The sequence below is a fragment of the Pongo pygmaeus genome, chromosome 1, assembly GCF_028885625.2.
Source record: "Pongo pygmaeus isolate AG05252 chromosome 1, NHGRI_mPonPyg2-v2.0_pri, whole genome shotgun sequence".
NCBI lineage: Eukaryota > Metazoa > Chordata > Mammalia > Primates > Hominidae > Pongo > Pongo pygmaeus.
This window is the reverse complement of record NC_072373.2, coordinates 222,526,111-222,549,923: the sequence shown is the minus strand read 5'-3', so window position 1 is coordinate 222,549,923 and position 23,813 is coordinate 222,526,111. Positions and strand designations below refer to the sequence as shown.

Below are 23,813 nucleotides of genomic sequence, written 5' to 3'. Positions count from 1 at the left end.
GCACCTGGCCCCAACACTTTACTTTTATAATGATCTCCCATACTTACCCATTATATTCTTATTATCTTAACAAGGAGCTTCTGATTAACACTCTAAAATTAAATGTTTTCTACTTTTTTGTTTTTCAATGAGACAGGGTTTTGCTGTCACTCTGGCTGGAGTGCAGTGGTGCAATCATGGCTCACTGACCTGCTCAGAAATTATCTTTGTAAGTTTCACAAATCATCATGCTCATTTTTATTTGTTTTGTCCTCCTCCACTGGAAAATAAATGCTATGAGAACAGAGACTTCATCTTTTTTGTATCTTCAGCAACTAAAACAGTACCTAGTACATAATTAGTGCTCACTATGTTAACTATTCACTGTTTTCCCATGCTAAGCATGGTCCTAAACATTTCGTAAACCCCTAGGTAGACTCATTATTTTCTGGTATGAGAAAACAGTCACAGAGGTTAAATAACTTAACCCAGGTGTCACAGTGAGTAAGTGGTAATCTAAGAATAGAACTCAAACTCAGACAGCCTAACTATTTACCACTACGCTGTACTGAATAAATTAATGAATTACACCAGAGTTCAATGATAACATTAAAAACTGAGTAAAATTATGCTAATTTTCCTATTGACTAAGCATCACCATTATTGTTTTATTATAAATATTTAAGTATGTCAACTATTTCATGGATTAATTAGATTTTAGAGGGCAAGTCTAAGACCCCAATCATCATTAATATGTGGAATTGGATAACATAATCTGGAAAAAGACTTACAAATGAACTTGTGATATAACCTGTTTGAATTGGATGTAGAATACCTACTTCCCTCCATTATTCCTTGGATTCAGCAGTCTGTTGCCAATCTAAATGTTTTAATTTCTTTTAATTAGAGAAAACATTTTCTATATGTTACACTGAAATTATCACGTTTTCTAGAAAATACTGCACTCTACTGCTTCATTCCAGGTTGTCTGAAGATGGACCAATTTCTCCAATGAATTAAAAAGTATCTTAGTCTAAGACAAGCTCTCTTTCTACCCAGCCACCCCCACGAGATCCCACCCCGCCCCAACAACCCTCAGCCCCCATCTTCCATCAGCAAACTGGGCCTCTGACAAAGGTACCACGTTTATAATACCAGCTTTAGTCATAAACAGATTTCAATCAAGTTTGTTTCTACGACTTTTGCTCCTCTTTAAAAATGCAGTGGATAGCCCAGGCGCAGTGGCTCATGCCTGTAATCCCAGCACTTTGGGAGGCCGAGGCAAGTGGATCACAAGGTCAGGAGTTCAAGACCAATCTCGCCAACATAGTGAAACCCCATCTCTACAAAAATTAGCCAGGCATGGTGGCACACGCCTATAGTCCCAGCTACTCAGGAGGCTGAGGCTGGAGAATCACTTGAACCCGGGAGACGGAGGTTGCAGTGAGCCGAGACCATGCCATTGCACTCCAGCCTGGGTGACAGAGTGAGACTCCATCTCAAAAAAAATAAAAATAAAAATAAATGCAGTAGATAATAACAGCTCTGGACAGTAGTATCTATTCAACAGGAAAGCAGACAGTAAAGAGACCAGACCACTGAGAACCCATGTCAGTCACATTACAATCTATGTTACAGCCTGAAAAGCCTGCAAAGACTCAAATCTACTCATAAATACTTTCTAATAATTTGAAACAATAACACTATAAAATATCAAGTTGGCCACACATGCCCCTGAGCAGATACGTCTAAAAGCTTCTATTTGCCACCCAGCCCATGGCCAAACTGCTGTTGGTCAATGGGTTGCTCAGGTCCTTTTGTACAATATAACAAGAGGTAAGAGACGAGGGGGAAACATTCTAGCCACCTTATCTCCAACGATGCCAATATTTATTTCTGCTTGAGTTTTACAAACTAATCCTAGACTAGTAAACAAAGAACCCATTTTTCATTGTTGATTTTTACACAAAATATTGGCTTCCTATGTCATTAGAAAATGGATGGCTCCATCGGCTTCTCAGCCTACACAATAGCAAGCAAAACCCTCTGGGGCCTTGGAAAAGCATGGTAAATATAATACCTACTAATAAGTTACATGGTTTACCAATTTCCTCAAAACCAAAAATAAATCTCTCACAAGTCAACTATTAAATAAGTAAACAAAAGCTTGTCTTGTTCTATCACTTGCTTAAAAGCAAGCACGGTGGCATGGGAGAGGGATTAAGAAACAGCCAGTCAAGTCCATAAAACCTTCAGTGTAAGATAAAACTTACACTGCAGGAGCAGCCAATGCATTCTGACCTAACAGCTGTACACAGTTGCACTAATTAAAATGAAAAGCTAGTCTGCATCACACACAGACAATTCAGTGAACCTTACTGACAAGTTGATGGGGTTTACCATCACAGTCTTCCCTCCCCTAACCTACAATGTAAAAAATAAATTGCCATACAGCTGAAGGGACCAGGATGGGGGTGAGGGGAATACACACACACACACACAAACACACACACACACTCCCTCCCTCCCTCTCTCAGGCATTTCAAAAATAATCACAACCATGTAGATTGGAACACATCCTATACGCTATAAAAACACACACACAAAGGAAGTGGTACAGCTACATTACGTCAGCTCTTGCCTCAATTCATAAATGCAAAAACCACAAAACAAGACAAAAATCTAAACAGCCTTTTTTTGGAAATCTTAGAGTGAATGAATGTGGGTTAAGTCTTTAAATATGTATTGAACACTTCTCGCTGATGCATTGCTTTCATTAGCCACGGGGAGGGAAAAAGTGTAACCCTGGTCAATTGTGTCACGCAACCAGATCAACACCATTTCAAGTGCAGCTGCCAAGCGCCAGCGCCTGCCGTACAATGAGTGCTCAACTGCTCTAGACTGAAAAACCATCTTCCACTGGTCCCAGGGATCTTTATAAAATAGTTTAAACACTACTAAATTACAGAGTTAGAAAAAAAAATACAAGCTCAAATCTGCTGCCCCCACACTATTGTGAAGATGCTGTTAAGCATCTAAAAATCTGCCTTATGTAATTTACTAGGCAATGTAAATATTCAGAAAGGCAACTGCCTCTTAGAGCCCAAATCTAACACATGCATAAAAATGTAGAGTTGGTTGTGCTTCTGGAAATAATTGCCCACAGATCAACGTGCTTACATGGGATATTGTTCCCATCTGTAAGGTTTCAAATCATGTCTACTTTAAATTTGGAGTTTCCAGAAAGAGGAAAAAAAAAAAAAAAAAGCCAGAACTCAAAACAGTAATTTTGGCACAGAATTGTGAGGACTTTGTTAAATCTGTTCTCAACTTTTACTCAGTGTCTCAATCTTAAAACACAGAGGCACACAATTTCAAAGGGAAAATGGAACTTCTCTGTAGACACCCGTGTTCATTCACAGACCATTTTTTAGATTTTCCGTGTGGCTGAGAGGCCTCCAGTCAAACAATGCCCACAGAGCGCGGGGCACATGTGCGCCAGGGACGCTTAAGGGCTGCAAGTAAAACAAAGTAAGCTATTACAGGAGTTTCCTTCTCAGCAAACAAAAAGTGGTCAAGCAGGTCTCCCTACGGTTTCAGAAAACAAGAGTTGAGTAAACGAGAGGACAAACAAGGAAGACAGCACCCCACACTAAAAAAATTCTTTTAACAATTTAAACGGAAAACAATCTTCAAGACTACCTCCGCATTTTAGCTACTCTGGCCAAATAACAGTAGTTCGGTCCAAGAAGAAAATTTCATTTGTCACTTAAGTAGCCTCAAATCAAGTCCATCAAATTCATTTTATTTTTAAACTTCAGTTTATTCCACAGTAAGGCAATGAAGTTTCTGATCAAAGAGCGACTTCTGCATTATACTCCGCTCAGCTTCAAAAGCACTCTCCTTTCAGAAGAAAAAAATTAAAATACATATACATGTATTTTTAAATAGTGTTTTCTCTCCCCCCTCAAAAAAATGTTTTCTGTTTTATTTATTTAACTGAGATTTCCAGAGTTTGGGGCTACTTAAAAACTAGTGAAACCAACAGAAATGCAATGGGACACGGCAAATACCGACTCCCCGTTCCTGGAAAGCCATCATCATTCTTAGGAACACCCGAGTTCCATCTTTCTAGGGTCGGCTGGAACACTCCCGTGCACCCACCCCGAGCCCCCCGCCCGCACTTGTCCAACTTTCTGGCCCGAGATTCGCGTCCCCCTCGACGCACGAGGCCGCCGGCCACTTGCCTGCGGCCCGCTGGTGGCGAGAGCTGAGCCTGCGGGCCTGGTCCTCCTCCTCCGGCGCAGGGCCCCGCCAACTCCGGACCCGCGGAAAGGGGCGGCGCAGGCGGGCAGGTGGGGGCTCGGGGAGTGAAGTGCACTTGCTAAAACAAAAGGAGGCCTGAGCGGCCGCAGGGCACCACGGCGCGGGCGCAGGTCCCGGCGGCTTGGCGGCTCCGGGAGGCGGTGGCCGCGCGGGGCCCCGCCCGCGGCTAGGGATGCGGGCGCTCTGGCCCGAGCCTGCTGCCCACGGCCGCGGCAATCAGCTCGCACTCCTTCAGCCGGGGAGGCCGGGCCAGCACTGCCACATGCCGGTGACCCAGACGCCGGGAAAGAAAGAGCAGACTCCCCGCGACGGCGGCGGCCGGCAAAACCCGGGCTGGAGCCCAGCCCGCTCCGCGCGCGCCCCTGCTGGCCGCCGCCGCGGGCGCGCGCACACACAATGCCAGCTGCAATTTTATCTCCTTCGTTGCTTGGCCAGCCTCCACCCGCTCCAATCCTCCCTCCCCCTCCGACAGCCGGAACTGGGAGCCTGCGTGATTGATGGCAGCTCTTAATAGCGTGGTCAGCTAGAAAATGCATCTGCAAGCAAGATATTAAAGAGGCAGCGCATCCCTGTGAGTGATCAGCATTTCACACATCCTAGAGCTGCCTCTGCTTCTGCCAGGAATATTAATGCCAACCACCTCTGACGTCTAACAAATGCAGATGAAACAACCAACAATCACAGACAAGCTAAACATTTGTTTCAAAGATGCACCGGGAGAAAGCAGCATTGTTTCGTGTCAAACAACACTTCTGACCCCAGTTTTCCTTACACATTAAGAATTCTCTACAAGCCATTTGTTTAAAAATCTCACCAATCCCTTTTCCACAAGTAAATAAAGATCCATCTGTTAGACAAGACATAGCTTAAATTGTGCATGATTGAAATTCATCTAATAAGGAAGCAAAATAAATGCACATTCCTTACCATGTGGCTTTAAATAAACATACAACCTACCAGCTACCAGATTCTAAACTCCCTCATTAATTCAATTTTTATGTGCATCTTAACAGATTACCAACTGTTAATTTCAAACTAATTTCTTACCCACCCCCAATTAAGTCTGGTAAAAAATATATATATCAACTTGCTAAATTTTATTAAAATTAAAGTACATTTAAAGCATGTATTCTCTAGTGGTGATAGCCAAGATCATTTTGTCCTCCCAAAGAAGACATTGTATAGGAATTTTTTAAATGTATTCCTATAAAATACAAATTCTAAATATTAAGTTCACTCAGTGTCAACCCAAATTAGAAAGGTACAAGCTGAAAATTTAAATGATTACTTCTGGTGTCTTCACTATTACACCTTTCCCCTTCCAGGCAAGTTTCATGGAACTCTCAAATAGCTTCATAAATGTTAATTAGACTTTCCAAGGCCCTGTAAAGTGGCTGCATTATCAGGTACTCTCTTTCCAATAAATAGAGAAATTTAGACAGATTAAAGTGATTTGCCTATAGTCTCTCAACAAGATGGGGGTGGGGCCAGGCTGAATAGAACCCAGGGGTCCTGCTTTGTTGCCACAGATAGCCAAACAGACATGCACATGCATGTTTGCTATTTAAAGATAACACTGCTGGTCTCTCTTTAAAGACAAATCAAGTTATTCTACAGGACATAGAAATATCTGTCTCAAACTCCTAACACAGCACATGTACTGAGAGCAAGAGCTGATGAGGCATAATGTCTTTGCCACCCTGAAAGGTGGCTGTGATCAATACAAATCAGAGATGGTCTGTAGTGCAAATCTAGCTCTGCTATAAGCTCCACTAAACACCATTCCTCAGTGAAACCATCCTGAGGGGGACCTGTGACTTGAAAATCTGCTTCATAACCAATTGGCTATGAGATGACTCCATATATGTCAGAGATGAAATTGATCCTAAAGCCTTGCTACAAAGCTACTCCTGTACTTGGACACACTTCCAATTTTCTAACCAGCTATATCCAGACACATGGCACAGGCTGAAAAGAATTTCTTTTTTCTTTTCTACAGACCATTTTAAAAGTGCTGGTTTATACTGAGTTGGAAAAGGCTGGTGAGAAGAAGCAAACCGCTCTATTCTGAATTCATACTGTACCTAGTCTCTCAGAGATTCTAAATGCTTTGACAGCATTTTATGCCACTCAAATTCTTTTGTGCTCATCTTGCACCCGCTGCTAATCCAACCTGCACCCAGCCCCCCACCTTCCAGTTACACTAGTTTTTCCACTTCCCCCAGGTATAGGGATTTCTACCACAGGCCAGCAGGCTTCTTCCCACCAGAGCAGGAATAATCTCCCTGCAGCCCCAAACAGCCACTCACAGACCGTTTAAAGCCTCCTTCAGATCTCAGGTCAAACATTACTTTTTCAGAGAAGCTTCCCCTGAGATCCCATTCTAGGTCAAGTTCCTTTGTTATAAGTTCTCATAGAACTGTGTTCCTCCTTCACAGCATTGATCTCCGTTTGTAAGTCATGGGTGTGATTTTTTTTAACACTCATAGCCCCTTCTAAACTGTTCCATAGAGTTCTATAGAGAAGGTTCTATATGTTTGCTCATCATATAGATTTATGTCAGGTACACAAATCTGTTGAATGAATAAATGAACTGAGGTCAACAACACTGCTTTACTCACTCCATATATTCTCTGCACATTTCTTGGCACAAAGAAGCCTATCTCAAATAAGTAACATCTAGGCATATAAGAATATCTTCTATTGGCCAGATGCGGTGGCTCACGCCTGTAATCCCAGCACTTTGGGAGGCCGAGGCGGGCGGATCACGAGGTCAGGAGATAGAGACCATCCTGGCTAACATGGTGAAACCCTGTCTTTACTAAAAATACAAAAAATTAGCTGGGCGTGGTGGCGGGCACCTGTAGTCCCAGCTACTAGGGAGGCTAAGGCAGGAGAATGGTGTGAACCCGGGAGGTGGAGCTTGCAGTGAGCTGAGATTGCCATGCACTCCAGGCTGGGTGACAGAGCGAGACCCCGTCTCAAAAAAAAAAAAAAAAAAGAATCTCTTCTAGTAACCTTTAAAAGCCTAGTAAGCCAAGAGTGGTGGTTCACGCCTGTAGTCCCAGCCGCTCAGGAGGCTGAGACAGGAGGATCCTTTGAGCCTAGGAGTTTGAGTCCAGCAACATAACATGACTCAGTCTCTGAAAAAAAATAAAAAAAAATAAAAAGTCTAGTAAAAAGGAGGATTTTTATCCCCATTTTATGAAGATATAAATAATTGTGCCTGGGGTTACTCAAAAACACAGAGATCCTAACTAGGGTCCTATTTCCAAGCTACACTTTTTTTTAAGAGTTAATGAAGTATAGAAGCCATCGCTAGTTTATTCAAGCCAAGTTCTTCCTATTAGCCAGCCCTTAAGGGATATGCAAACAGCCACAGGTAAACTGGACAGAGGACTAAATCTTGTACACACACACAGCAATATCAACAGAATATAAAACTTAGAAAGTACTTTGTACGCTAGTTTGTCTTCAAAGCTTCTGAGAATGCAAAAGCACTACCAAATTCTGCTGTGAATGAGAGGAGTTCATTCTTATCTCCCTTTTACACTGAACTTACTTTATTTTCAGGTTTTTTTTTCTCTAAGTAACAGACCTGACATGGAAGCCTTCGAAAGAGCTCTTTCCACCTAGGAACTCAATGGTGGGTGTACTCCTCAAAGTGAAACATTTGTTTTAACCCTCATTACTATGAGTTTGTAAATTACTTTGTGAAGAGGAAAAATCAAAGTTATTACAACAAAAACTACAATTTTTCAAGTGTTTTGCACATGACCACATGAAAAAGTAATAGGAAGAATAATTATGTAAGATAAATGAAAAAATATTAGATATACCACATCCGTCCCAAATTAATACTCATTATGACTGTCAGCATTCCACAAGGGATTCCTTGGTTCCCACATGTTATCTCCCTGGCCTGGTCTGCACCATTGCTTCTCTTTGTCCTAAGCTCCATTCCACACAAATTCCAGCTCTTGGTTTCCATAACACCCGTCATTTATCAAAACAACCCTGTCAAGTTGAGTACCATTAACAGATAATGAGAGGAGACAACAGATATGGCTGGAAGCAAAGCACTCTATATTCTACAGGCCTCAGCATGCAGCCAAGTGAGCTGACATCTGACTTTATCCTAACAGTTATAATTAAATCGAAAGTCTAGTTAAACTAACATTAAAGCTATGACCAGAAACATCCCACAGGGGAAATGTGAAGGGGAAACTTAGCAATAGCTGAACAGGACCCACATTATTCCAGACCCTTAACCTGGAGCAACCACCCTGCATTTACTCTCTCCACCACTCTGCTCTGTCACAGCAAAGGAAGAATCATAGCCATATCTTCTAAAGATGGCAACTTTGGGCCACTTCCCAAGACCACCGAGGCAGCAAGGAAACTGCATTTTTACATGAAAGTTTAAACAGTAGCACTCATTTAATAACACTAATAAGTGTCAAAATTCTAACTCTCAAGTTAGAGACAATCAACATTCTTTCCTATAGCATTATCCAGTACAACCATTCAGACCAAGTAATTTAGCTCACCCATGTCAAAATGTCAAAAGTACATCCCAAAGTCATCAAGCAAACAGTGACTGAATCCAGGGTTGTATTAGTACCAGTTAGCTATGTCCACATAGGATGCTAGGGTGGAGAGGATTTGATTTGTATCACAGTACTCCACTTTTATCCACAGTTTCGCTTTCCAAGGCTTCAGTTACCCTCAGTCAACTACAGTTCAAAAATAGGTGACAAAGGTACAGTAAGATACTTTGAGAGGCCACATTCATATAATTTTCATTACAATGTATTGTTATAATTGTTCTTATTATTGATAATTTAATTTTCCTTATAAATTAAATTTTATCATAGGTAGGTATGTGTAGGAAAATAGTAAAAACAGGGTTCAGTACTATCCAGTTTCAGGAACCCACTGGGGCCTTGGAACACATTCCCAAGGGTAAGAGGAAACTACTGTCCTATACAGAATATGGAGGGATATGGTTTGGCTCTTTGTCCCCACCCAAATCTCATCTTGTAGCTCCCATAATTCCCACATGTTGTGGGAAGGACCCGGTTGGAGATAACTGAATCATGGGGGCGGGTCTTTCCCATGCTGTTTTCATCATAGTGAATAAGTCTCACGACATCTGATGGTTGTTTTTTTGTTTCTGTTTTTGTTTTTGTTTTTGTTTTGAGGCGGAGTCTCACTCTGACCCCCAGGCTGGAGTGCAGTGGCATGATCTCAGCTCACCACAACCTCCGCTCACCACAACCTCCACCTCCCAGGTTCAAGCAATTCTCCTGTCTCAGCCTCCCAAGTAGCTGGGACTACAGGTGCGTGCCACCACACCCAGTTAATTTTCTATTTTTAGTAGAGATGGTGTTTTACCATGTTGGCCAGCTGGTCTCGAACTCCTGACCTCACTGGATCCACCCACCTCAGCCTCCAAAAGTGCTGGAATTACAGGCATGAGCCACTGAACCCAGCCAATCTGATGGTTTTAAAAATGGGAGTCTCCCTGCACAACCTCTCCATCTCTTTGCCTGCTGTCATCCATAGAAGATGTGACTTGCTCTTCTTTGCCTTCCACCATGATTGTGAGGCCTCTCCAGCCACGTGGAACTGTGAGTCCACTAAACCTCTTTCTTCCTAGTCTCTGGTATGTCTTTATCAGCAGCATGAAAACATACTAATACATGGAGTTACAATTTTAAGCAAACTATCTACTTCTTTTGCTTTTTCAACTCACCAAAATGTCACTAGACAACAAAAACTCTAGAGTTTGTTTTTTTGTTTTTTTGGTTTTTTTTGAGACAGAGTCTCGCTCTGTCACCCAGGTTGGAGTGCAGTGGTGCAATCTCGGCTCACTGCAAGCTCCACCTCCTGGGTTCACACCATTCTCCTGCCTCAGCCTCCCGAGTAGCTGGGACTACAGGTGCCCGCCACCACACCCAGCTATTTTTTTTTTTTTTTTTTTTTTTTGTATTTTTTTAGTAGAGACGGTGTTTCACTGTGTTAGCCAGGATGGTCTCGATCTCCTGACCTCATGATCCGCCCGCCTTGGCCTCCCAAAGTGCTGGGATTACAGGCATGAGCCACTATGCCTGGCAACTCTAGAGTTTTTAAAATAAAAAAGAAAAATATAAAATTCTTGAAGCTCTTTTAGATTTTTTCATTTTTTTTTTCTTTTATTGAGACAGGGTCTCACTATGTTGCCCACGTTAGTCTTGAACTCCTGAGCTCAAGCAATCCACCCACCTCGGCCTCCCAAAGTGCTAAGATTACAGGTGAGCCACTGCACCCAGCTCCCTTGTAGATTTTTTTTTTAGAGTATATGTTCCTACGGAAAAGCCGAGCAATTCCACTTAACAGGCTGAAGGTTTACCAGGCTCTTCTCTAGAACATATGTACAAAAGCATGCACATATACATAAAAACTTATGTATTCATTTGTCTGAGGGTTCACTTGTTGATTTTTTGTCACAAAGATGAAATCCCACTTTTATGTTATACAGCAAGTCACTTCTCTCACTTTACAGCAGACCATTAACATCCCATTCCTGTTTATAACTGCAAAGAACTGAACAGTGTGGGAGTCCCATAATTATTATATAACAAGCCCCTTATTGAGTCTTTTTCACATTGTTTACTCTTATAAACAGTGCTACAACAAACTTCTTTGTGCATACATGTATTTCTACAGTGAAGGAATCCCTAGTTCAATGAATATGCACTCTTTCAGAGAGAGTCAAACAGCCATCCAAAAGCTGTACAACTTATACTCTTACCAGCCGTGGGTCCTGGTCCTGTTCCCATACTCTTATTCTGGTTTTTGTTGGTTTGGTTTTGGATTATGCACTCTCCTGGATCTCCCACCTTTCTGGCGATTCTCTCTTTCTTTCCATGACTCCTCCTAAATACAAGTAGTCCCTGTCAAGCCTCCTCTTATCACATTCGGCCATCTCTCAGTGAAGAGGTCCACTCTCAAGCTGCTTCTGTGTGTGTGATTCCAAAATTTGATTTTTCCAGCTGAGCTTGCTTCTTAGCAAGGGGCCCACATGTGCAAATGCCCTGTGGGTTCCACCATAATGGCATTCCACAGACACTCTCAATCCCAAACCAAATCAAAATGTGCTTCCACCTAAGTCCTGGTTTCCCCAACCCAGTCCCAGGATACATCTGTTGCCCTGGTGTAAGTATTAAGAGCATGCCCTTTCTAATATGACTTGTATTCTAAAACGTATATGAAATCAGAATTAGCACATTAAAATATAAAATACCTCTTAGCTTTCAGTACTACTGATTCATATTATTTTATTTTGGTAATAGATAACTATCATCTAATCCACAGTTCACAAGTCTTAAATGCAAATCAAAGTCAGGCATATATTAATATAAATTTTTAAAATAACTTTCCTAATTACCTATCCATTTATATCACTGTCCATTCAGCCAGTATTTAATGATCTATTAGCCACATATGCTTCTTTGCAGGTAAAAGTGCTAAGGAACAGAAATATAAAATATTAAATCAATTAGGTTGGTGATAATTACATCCACAGAAAAAGACACAGAGAATCATAAACACATTAAAATAATGTTACAATAATTAGCTAAATACTCCATGAGTATTAGATTAGTGAGTTTTTATGTCTGGTATTGCCATAATCTTAATAAGTATTTACTCTTTTATATTTAGTAATAAAATGTCTGAGTTAATTTCTAGATAAATACTGTTGCAATCTACGTAATATACTTTTGAAAAATAACTAGAAATAACATCAGATTATAAAAAGAAAAAAAAAAAGCCCAAGACAGACTGGCCTTTAGTAAAACTCTGAATAGCACACTTTAAAGTGAAATAACATAGGTACAACATTAAGGTTGGGCATTAGTTACAACTTTCCTTCATGTTTTACTTTCCAACATAGTCCCAAACATAGATACATGTTTTTTGTTTGTTTGTTTGTTTTTTGAGACGGAGTCTCGCTCTGTCACCCAGGCTGATGTGCAGTAGCATGATCTGGGCTCACTGCAAGCTCCGCCTACCAGGTTAACGCCATTCTCCTGCCTCAGCCTCCTCAGTAGCTGGGACTACAGGTGCCCACCACGCCCGGCTAATTTTTTGTATTTTTAGTAGAGACGGGGTTTCACCGTGTTAGCCAGGACGGTCTCAACCTCCTGACCTCTTGATCCGCCCACCTCAGCCTCCCAAAGTGCTGGGATTACAGGCGTGAGCCACCATGCCTGGCCATAGTCCCAAAAGCATATTTAAGAGTGACAGGCCAGGCACAGTAGCTTACACCTGTAATCCCAGCACTTTGGGAGGCCAAGGCGGGTGGATCACTTAAGGCCAGGAGTTTGAAACCAGCCTGACCAACATGGCAACACCCCATCTCTATTAAAATTACAAAAATTAGCTGGGCATGGTGGCGCATGCCTATAATCCCAGCTACTCGGGAGGCTGAGGCAGGAGAATTGCTTGAACCTGGGAGGCGGAGGCTGCTGTGAGCCCAGATCAAGCCACTGCACTCCAGCCTGGGTGACACAGTGCGACTCTGTCTCAAACAAACAAAAAAAAGGAGTAATAAGCTGCTAATAAGTATTTAAAGTATTATTTCATGAAATACATTATCAGCATTATAAAAATATATTCCAGAAAACAAAAAATACAACTTTCCACTAGGCTCCCGTGGGCATCACAGCAAACCGTTATGACATTAGTCATCAATCGAAGGTCAGGCCTGGAGGTTTTAGTTTTTGGAAGTGTGCAGCCGTCTCATGGATGTAGCCTTAAACCAATTTCAGACAGAGAGCAAGACCTCTTAGATAGCATATGCTTTAAATATGTTTAAAGCCATTTTCATTTTTATTTCAAAACTCACTAGAGATCTCAGACTGTGTAGATCAAATTATTAAATTCCAATAGAGTGATACATTGAAAAGCCAAAGCAGGGTTAAGAAGAGAAATTTCTCGTTTGGAAAAGGGTTTTACAGATTTAAAAACAAAGAGAGTTTTGTGGAAGAAAGAGCTCAGGGATGCAGGGCCTCAATGGGATGTTTAAAATGAGGCCCCTCATGCATTTTGAACTGATGATATATGATAAAATCAGTGTAGAGATCCAGCCAAATGTATTGGAAGTAATCTTAAGGATAACTCAAAACCACAACTGGAATCAATATCCTAAGAATTCAAAATATTAACCAGACAGATAATTGTATGACTTACTAAAATAATGTACACAAATTCAAAATATAATTTTGCCCTTTATTATTAGGACATGTTTTCTCTAGTATTATGCTGCCAATAAATGAAAATATTTTAAAATAAAATTACACACGTGTATTTCAGAAAAAAATACATACATTTAAATGTTTCAAAAAATTAAATGAGTACCATTTGCCAGTCTCAACATCAGAGGTAGCATTACAGATCCAGGAACTGCCTGCCTAAAAGCCAATAACTGCTCTCTAGAAAATGCCAGAAGACTCCAGTTAAAAATATACACTCAAACATTATATAATACATTGGCTAAAACAAAAAAGCCACAGATTCGAGAATGTTTGATCTGCACAAGACAGGGTGGTTTCTTGTGTTTTCTTTTGAAGGAATTAGAAGTGAGTGAGACTGTCATAAAGACAAATGCTGAACATACATTCTGGAGTTTAATTTTAACTAAAAGAGCAAATACTCGGGCTGCAGGAAACAGCAACTGAGTGAGTACAAAGGAACGCACAGGCTAACTTCTAACGTTTACATCATCTGATTAATTCCAACAATAAAATCTAAACATTGATCATCCCCTCCAATCTTCAGAGCAAGCTGACTCTACAGTGAATATGAGAGCCCTATCAGCTGACTCTGGTATGTTTAAACGATTATAATGTAAAGCATGTTCATTCTCTTAAGTGAAAGGAAATGACTGCCAAATGCTTCCTTCACAATCTCTCCAGAATAGGGCAGGTCCTTTAATGTGAGATTTTCCTGACATTCCAATTGTAGCAGACATTGAACAAACAGAGACGCATTAAAAGCCGACCTGGTTCTATTATCTTTTATTGAAGGCCTAGCAAAGATCAGACATGAGCCCTGTGCTATTTACATTTTTTGGTGCATTAATCACTTTTATACTCAAGGGCTTTAGAAAAATTCAATGGATTTTTTTTTTTAATGAAAAACAAAATAAAACAAAAAAAAAACCACAGGATGTAACCATAGCTATATTGGTCTTTTTCTCAGGAAGGTCAGAAAAGCTTTAAAAACAGGAAGTCTGTGCTATAAGGTTGAGAAATGTTTGTTTTAACAGCCTAAGGCGTCATGGTTGCAGTTTGCAGTCAGCTGCTATGGAGGACTACAGTTTATTCTTTCCAGCCAAGGATTAATGTCCCTAGGGAAAAGGCCAAAAAGGTATCCATATAACTAGAAAAGCACATTATCTTAAAATAAGACTTGTTATAAAATCTGAATCATAAATCTTGCAAGATACCTTTCAACATTAAATAGGAACTAATTTAGTAACTGGAGGAGGAACAGTTTGTCTTTTGTGGTAATTTATAAAGGCTAAGGAAAAACCATAGTAACCAATGCTAAGACAACCTCCTAGAAACAATTAGCAGTGGGTTAAGAATTGGTGCTTGCCATTTTATACAAGTTTTCTATTGATTACCTCTATTTTAATCATTATACTAATATTAATTATTAAAATCAAATGTAAAAATGACACTCTTGCTTGAATGCAAATTCTTGCAAAAAAGGCAGATTAACTTTAAAAATGTTTTATCCCTAACAAAATGGTTGGTTTCTGCTTTTAAGAAAAAAAATTTTAATAATTAAAAACTTTGGTCAGGCACAGTGGCTCACGTCTATAATCCTAGCACTTTGGGAGGCTGAGGCGGGCAGATCACCTGAGGTCAGGAGTTCGAGACCAGCCTCTCCAACATGGTGAAACCCCATCTCTACTAAAAATACAAAAATTAGCTGGGCGTGATGGCAGGCACCTGTAGTCCCAGCTACTTGGGAGGCTGAGGCAGGAGAACCACTTGAACCTGGGAGGCAGAGTCTGCAGGAAGCCGAGATTGTACCACTGAACTCCAGCCTGGGCAACAAGAGTGAAACTCTGTCTCAAAAATAATGATGATGATAATAATAATAATAATAATTGCAAACTTCAACTACAGTGCTAAACAGTCAACATACCTAACACTAAAGGTATTTTATTTCAAAAATTATAATTTTCTGATTCCATTCTTTATATTTAGCTTACACAGGCAATCAAAATGAGGCTTTTTCATTGTGGACTCCATTTTAAATGGAATTAAACGTTATCTTATAAAAACTTTAAGCCAAAAGTATCCAAATATTAATATTAAAATACACATATCACATGAATTTAAAATTCATTTGGCTTTTAAAGGGTAGTGATTGGAAAAATCCTATCATGATAAAGTGCTTTAAAATACAAACATAAATGGCTATTACCACGAAGTTTGCCATTCACCCCAAGAAGTAATTTTCTTGCTACCTTTAAATTTTTAAATATTTATTTCCACAATATCTCTAGAGAGGATTGAACTACTGCCATTTAACAGATAGGAGTAAAATGAAATTCTCTCAACTTTATCTTTTCCCTTATGGTTCAGAAGACATCACTCTAATAACTTTATCTTTCCAAGGGGCATCATTCAAGTAACAACTCATCCTAAAAGGCCCATACTGGCTTTCAGTTGAGTGTACTCTGTATTATGCTCTGGCTTCTTTCCTGAAAATTGGAAGACAATAGAGTAATGCCTTCAAAATTTTGAGGAAAATAGTCTCCAACCTACAATTCTATACCCGGCCAAACTGTGAGATAATCAAGGATGAGTATAAAATAAAGACATTTTCAGATACACACAGCCTCAAAACATTTACTTCTCATGCATCCTTCTCAGGAAAATACTTCACAAACAATAGAGGGAACCAACCAAGAACCCATGAAAAATGATCTCAGAGTCATATGAAAGGGAAGTCTTCCAACAACTCAGTGGCAGATCTAGACACCAAAATGAGGCAATGGTACCAGGAGGATAGCACCAAGGCTGATCTATGGATTAATATTTTCCATTACATTGAGGGTAGTTTAAATAGTTATGTTGGAAAATTTAAGGGTGATTTAGAGACAGGGTCATACAAAACAAAACAAAGAATCAAAACAGAGACAATTATTAATTCCAGGAAAGAAGTTGTACAAGAAATGTAATTCAATCATACCACAATTTTTTTTTTGAGACGGAGTCTCACTCTGTCGCCAAGCTGGAATGCAGTGGCGTGATCCTGGCTCACTGCAACCTCTGCCTCCTGGGTTCAAGCGATTCTCCTGCCTCAGCCTCCTGAGTAGCTGGGACTACAGGCACATGCCACCACGCCTGGCTGATTTTTGTATTTTTAGTAGAGATGGGGTTTCACCATGTTCGCCAGGATGCTCTCAATCTCTTGGACTTATGATCTGCCCGTCTCGGCCTCCCAAAGTGCCGGGATTACAGGCGTGAGCCACCACGCCCGGCCCACAATATTTGTTTTAAGCTATAACAATATATACATGCCTATAATAATATAAACATTTGGCTGGGTGCGGTGGCTCACGCCTGTAATCCCAACACTTTGGGAGGCCGAGGCGGGCAGATCACCTGAGGTCAGGAGTTCGAGACCAGCCTGACCAACATGGTGAAACCCCATCTCTACTAAAAATACAAAATTAGCCAGGCGTGGTGGCAGGCGCCTGTAATCCATGCTACTGGGGAGGCTAAGGCAGGAGAATCGCTTGAACCCAGGAGGCATAGGTTTTGGTAAGCCAAGATTGCACCATTGCATTCCAGCCTGGGCAACAAGAGCGAAACTCTGTCTTAATGATAATAATAATATAAACATTCAATACTGATTTAACCACAAATGGTGATATTACCACAATGAGAAGGAAGAGGACGAGGAGAAAGTAGAAGATATATAAAAGGTGACAGGCTGGCAAGAAGGCTCATATCTGTAATCCCAGCACTTTGGGAGGCCACGGCAGGCAGATCGCTTGAGCTCAAGAGCTCAGGACCAGTCTGGAAAACATGACAAAACCTTGTCTCTACAAAAAATACAAAAATTAGCCAGGTGTAGTAGTGCATGCCTGTAATCCCAGCTACTCAGGAGACTGAGGCAGGAGGATTGTTGAGCCCAGAAAGTAGAAGTTGCAGTGAGCCATGATCATGCCACTGGATTCCAGCCTGGATGACAGAGCAAGACCCTGTCTGGGGCGGGGCGGGCAGGGGAGAGATTTAAATGGCTAAATTTAAATTACTCATTGGGTAAACTCAGCAAGTGATGTCTAAAATAGAAAATAAAAACAGGTCAGGCACAGTGGCTCACGCCCGTGGTCTCTGCTACTCGGGAGACTGAGGCGGGAGGATCCCTTCAGCCATGGAGGGCGAAGCTGCAGTGAATGGTGATCAAGCCACTGCACTCCTTCCTGGGCAACAGAGTAAGGCCCCATCTCGGGGGGGGAAAAAAAAAAGACAAAAAGAAAAGATAAAGAAGCCAGGCATGGTGGCTCATGCCTATACTTCTAACACTTTGGGAGGCCAAGGTGGCAGGATCACTTGAGCTCAGGAGTTCAAGTCCAGCCTAGGCAACACTGCAAGATCTCATCTGTACAAAAATAAATAAATAAATAAATAAATTAGCCAAGTGTTAGGGCACACACCTGTGGTCCCAGCTATTTGAGAGCCCAAAGGATCACTTAAGCCTGGGAGGTCAAGGCTGCAGTGACCCAAGACTGCGCCACTGCACTCCAGCCTGGGCAACAGAGCAAGACTCTGTCTCAAAAAATAAAAATAAAACATAAAACATAAGCATGTCCTTTAGCAATATTGAGATAAGTGACAAAATAAATGGTTTTAAAAGTTCTAACAGTTTGCCTCTGAGAAGTGAAACTCAAGGATGGGAGGAACTACTAAAATAAACAAATAAACAAACAAAAAAAAAACAGTACACCACCACTTAAGTACATGCACATATATTACCTAGAAAAAAAATCATATGAAATTAAAAATTAACACAAATGTTCCCAGAAGATCTTTGCTACCTTTAAAAAAAAAAAAATTCACTAACCCATGTGCTTTGATCACCTGGTGAAGAAAGTAATAACATTTCGGAATGGAAAAAAAGAAAAGGAATAAAAAAAAACCAGCCAAAGAAGCAATCAATCTTTTTAAGACATAGGCATAAGACTGAAATTTATTTTTCTTCAGAGGGCAGGCTGTACTACATTTTGCAACCTGCTAGTAAGACTCCTGAAATTTGGACCCTCGATAATAATAATCTTATACCAAAAAGAAAGGAAAAAGACACAAACACAATCACAATTTTAAAAAATAAATGATGTAACAACTCAATCACTATAATTTTAGTATGTATAAATGAGAAATACATCACTAACTGAAGTAACAGCTTTTAAAAGAAGCAGTAGGCGAAAGTACAAATGGATCATCCAGCTTCAAAAAACTTAATGAATTTTTAAAATCATTTTTAGCATTTTACCCATTTGTTTATTCACAGTTATGTTCCATAGTCAGCTAATGGTTTTTGAAAAAGAGAGTAAGAATAAGATGGATAAGGGAAAGGAAAATCAAGGATGTTCTAAATTGCAAGTTAATCATGAGGTCAACAGTGGTAGTTTTCAGTATCTCTCAAACACAATAATGCCTTGTCATCGATTGAGAATACTGAATTTTAATGCCATTGTTTTGTCAATAAAAAGTGCTTATGTACACTTCATGAGTTCATTAATAATCCTCTAAGAACACCTAAATTAAAGCTTGGCAAGCAGTTTCTCATGAAACAAAATTTGCTTTAGTTCTGGTTTGTTAGAACTAAATGTACCAAGTGGCAAATTAAGATGGAGAAACACACCTTAAAGGTTATGCTTTGAAAGTATTCAATGACTCAAACAGAGGCATCATTAGGCAGTAGCAAAATAAATACTAAGATTCCTATTTCATTTGCAATCTGTTAACTTTCAGACAGATAATTTTACAATGACCACCAATAGCTATCAGGATAAACTTTGAAAGGAGATAGACATACATTCCCTAAATTTCATTAGAGGATTGGAAGGTAACCAGGATAGATTCCATTTTCAGCATTAAAAGTGATCAAAACAGTCCAATAATTCACATAGAAAATGCCATTGTGCTGTCTATACTGTGAGTATCTAATGTCCATGGGAATGCTGACGTGCACTGCAAGTGGTGATTGAAGAGTCAACTAAGTAGGGGGACAGGGCTTGGAGCAAAAATTTCAACTAAAAATAATCCAGTTACAGAAGAATAGTACCAGGCAAGCTGGAAAAATTATAATCAAAGTCTGTATTTCCAGTTTCAATAGTAAACACAGTTGTTAAGAGTGGTTAACACACCGGACCGTAAGTGCATGCAATTTCAAGTCAGAAACATCTGTTTTACCAATAGTATCTCTGTTATGTCCTCCATTTCTTTACTAAAGCAGAATGTGAGAGTAAGAACAAGAGCAAGTACAATGTATGAAAGAAAGTAAGCAGTCAATTTACCTTAGAAAACATTAGGACTTTCATATAAGTTCCTAAAATCATAAATTCTAAAACTGTTAGATTTCTAGAACTTGACAAGTTTTCTTTAAAAAACAGGGTCAGATAAGAATTTTGCCTTTCCTCCTATTAGTTTTTAGTCCCCACCAGCTGAAGCAGGGTGCCCGTTTCTACACCAAAGAGCGGCAAAATGAAGAAAATCAAGCAAATTACACAGCAAAGGCAGAAATGCCTTCTATTTCATGAGAAAAGAGAAATGGTGCAAGCCAATGGATCACCAACCTTAACGCACTGAACAGCTGAATTTTTTTGTTTAGTTCTGAGAATAAAGCTGTGGTTTAATTTCATCAATAGTGAAATTTAGTCCTACCTATTTTGCTGGGTGATTTTAAATGGTAGGTGACTCTCTTCATCTGGTACTCTAAGAGCAGGCAGCAACATTTCATCCTTAGTTCTGACTGAGCTTCCCAGTCTTCAGCAAATTTAGCCTAGTGGTAAAGGTCTCTGGCTCTGGAGTCAGATGGCCAGGGTTCTCCTGATCTAAGATTTTCTAACTGCATAACCTTGGGAAAGTCTCCATATGCTCATCTATGCAATGTGATTAATAACAATACCCACTGCACAAGGTTATCATGGAGATGAAATGAAATAATTCAAGCAAGGCCTTGGATGGAGTGCACAGCACACAGGAAATGCTCAATGAATGCCAGACACCATTAACACTGTCATCTTGGACTCTGTCATCGACTTATTGTAAAAACCTGATTAAAACAATTAAGGGAGGGCCTAAATCACCCCAACAGTGAGGTTGGTGATTCATTATTTGTCTGTGAAGTACATCACCCCATCAAAAAAAAGAAAAAAAAACAGGCAGGGGGCAGCAAAATCAGCATTTTGCTTTTCATCCTTGTTACTATCACTGCCGCATTATTTATGTGAACTGGCAAGGAGTGTGTCTGGACAGATGCTCAGCTGGGTTCTGCAAGCAGAGCATCCATCACAAAAGGTAGTGCCTGTCTCAGGAGCAAGCGCCTTTCCTGCCTCCTCTCTCCCCTTCATCAGTCACCACTAGGGAGAGCACAGTGGAGCCACACAGCAGCTGGGCAATGTCAAAACGTTATTGTCCAAGCACTCTGTTCAATGATTTTGATGAAATAAAGTAATCCATCCCTAAATGATTCATTTTGTCCCAAATTAGCATCCTTAAGGTAATTATTAAATATCCTAAAGGACCCAGGGTGTATTAGAAACAAAGGAGGGGGTGAGGAACATTGATATACTACCAACAGGTACCCTACTATAAATTTACTAAAGCAGGAATCATGAAATGATTGAAATAACACCAAATTATACAACATAAACATAGAGGAACAAATGACAGAGATTTGCCCTCTGCTTAATTCAGCTTACATAGATGTCTATCAAAGACAAGTTTCTACAGTCACAAGTACACTGTATTCAAATAATCTTCATTTCCATTTTCTCTGGACAAGCAAAAGTAAGCCTACCAACAGTTAATGGGTTAAAAACTGTCACATTTTCAAAACATTTACATTATTTAAATGCTTATGTGTCTACCACCACCCCCAGAGAATTAATCACCTCCTTATTACTGTCACCTCTCTACCCGCCATATAATTCTACTGCTGCGTTTCTCACAGACTTAAAATTATTTTCACATAAATTGGTCTTTGCTGCTATATGAAGCAACTCAGGGCATGGAGCACGTTTGATTCATTTTTGTATTCCCAAATCTTCCTAAATAATTTACTCACTCATTAATGGAACTTATAAGCCCTAATATGTGCCAGATGCTTTGGGGCGGTCGAGGCGGGCAAATCACAATTTCAAGAGATCGAGACCATCCTGGCCAACATGATGAAACCCTGTCTCTACTAAAAATACAAAAAAAAAAAAAAAAAAAAAAAATTAGCTGGGCGTGGTGGTGCGCACCTGTAGTGCCAGCTACTCGGGAGGCTGAGGCAGGAGAATCGCTTGAACCCAGGAGGCAGAGGTTGCAGTGAGCCAAGATCGCGCCACAGCACTCCAGCCTGGCGACAGCAAGACTCCGTCTCAACAACAACAAAAAAAAAAACAGCACAAGCACTTAGAATACATCTATGAACAAAGTAGAAAGACACTCCTGACCTCAAGGGGTTTACATTCTGCAGGGAGAAACAATAACCAACAGATTTTTTTGTATTCTATAAATTTCACACAATATTCAAAGGCAGTAAGTGCTAAGAAAAAAAAAAAAAGTAGAGCAAGAAGGATTAAACATACGCAGAGGGTAGGTACCAGCTGGAGAGAGAGAGAGAGAGACAGAGAGACAGACAGACAGAGACTCAGAGAGAAAGCAAGAGAGAGAGAGAGAGAACAAGAGTGAGCAAGAGAGAGCAAGCGAGCCAGCAGGACTAGAACACAACTGAGGGTGGAGGGTGCTGGCAACAGACGAGTCGAGTCCAAGGTCAGGGTAGCCTCATAGGCCATTGTAGGGGAGTTCTTACAATTGTATAACCCCAAGAGTAGACGAGAAGCACACATCCCAAAATACGTTACTTGTACATGAAACATCCAGGCTCTATTAAAATTAAAAACCTAGCCAGGCGCAGTGGCTCACGCGTGTAATCCCAACACTTTGGGAGGCTGAGGAGGGCGGATTACTTGAGGTCAGGAGTTTAAGACCAGCCTGGCCAACATGGTGTAACCCCGTCTCTACTAAAATTACAAAAATTAGCCAGACATGGTGGTGCACACCTGTAATCCCAGCTACTCGGGAGGCTGAGGCAAGAGAACTGCTTGAACCCAGGAGGCGGAGGTTGCAGTGAGCCAAGATCACACCAACACACACCAGCCTGGTGACAGAGAGAGACTCTATCTCAAAAAAAAAAAGTTGTTTTAGTATTTCTCATGTACCCCATAAGTCATCTTAGAAGCAGCCCACCTTGAAGACACTGCCCTAGGCTGGTAAAACTTGGACAGTTAACACTGCATTCCTCAGACAACTGGGAGCACTGCAGAGGTCATGCTTCCCTAAGCCCCTCAACGACAGCCTGGGACTTCCTGCAGGCCTGAACACAAGATCTCAGGAAATGGAAGAGTTGAATCGAAAGAGTTTTTGTATTTTTCCACTCAAGACTTTTTTATTATTTTTTTTTTAGAAGGAGTCTCGCTCTGTTGCCCAGGCTGGAGTGCAGTGGCCCAACCTCGGCTCACTGCAACCTCTGTCTCCTAGGTTCAAGCAATTCTCCTGCCTCAGCCTCCCGAGTAGCTGAGATTGAAGGTGCCCACTACCACACCCAGCTAATTTTTTTCTATTTTTAATAGAGATAGGGTTTCACCATGTTGGCCAGGCCATTCTCAAACTCCTGACCTCAGGTGATCTGCCTGCCTCAGCCTCCCAAAATGCCGGTATTACAGGCGTGAGCCACTGCGCCCGGCAAGAGATTCTTAAAACCTCTTCTGGCGAGAAGTGAGGCACCTGACCAGGACCAATGGGATTTGGTGACTTGGTCTCACACCTCCTTTCACTGTGTTGGAAGGTTTGCTGGCCTCTATTAGAAATTTTAATTACTATCTGGCAAAAATATGTTCTCCTTTCTGACTGCTTAAATATGTAAGATGGGTCCCTCAGTGCTAGCTAACCTCAAAACTCAAAACTAAATCATCTTAATAACATAAACCCTTATCTCTGTCTTGACAGCAGTAACACGGAGCTGAACAGTCAGCTACCAGCATATCTCATTTCATTGCATTCGCTTTGCTGCGCTTTGCAGATACTACTTTTTCTCGCCTAGCAAACTGAAGGCTTTGGCAACCCTACATCAGGGAAGTCTACTGGTGCTTTTTGTTCTTTGTTTCTGCTTTCTTCAGCCATTTTTCTGTCTATGAAGCCAACCTCCTCTACTGCACTCAT

General features: G+C 40.7%; 1 protein-coding gene across 9 annotated transcripts in view; it reads right to left on the bottom strand.

Moving 5' to 3' along the window:
- RERE (arginine-glutamic acid dipeptide repeats) overlaps positions 1-23,813 on the bottom strand; it is a 466,306-nt gene that overhangs the window by 344,646 nt on the left and 97,847 nt on the right. The window contains exon 1 of one of the 9 annotated variants that reach the window (XM_063668259.1): positions 4,227-4,721. The exons of 7 other annotated variants lie outside the window; for them this stretch is intronic. The gene's annotated coding sequence lies outside the window, so the exon portion shown is untranslated. Of the gene's footprint in view, positions 1-4,226; positions 4,722-23,813 lie in introns of those variants that run through there. One more of the 9 variants, XM_063668287.1, reaches the window with a different exon arrangement.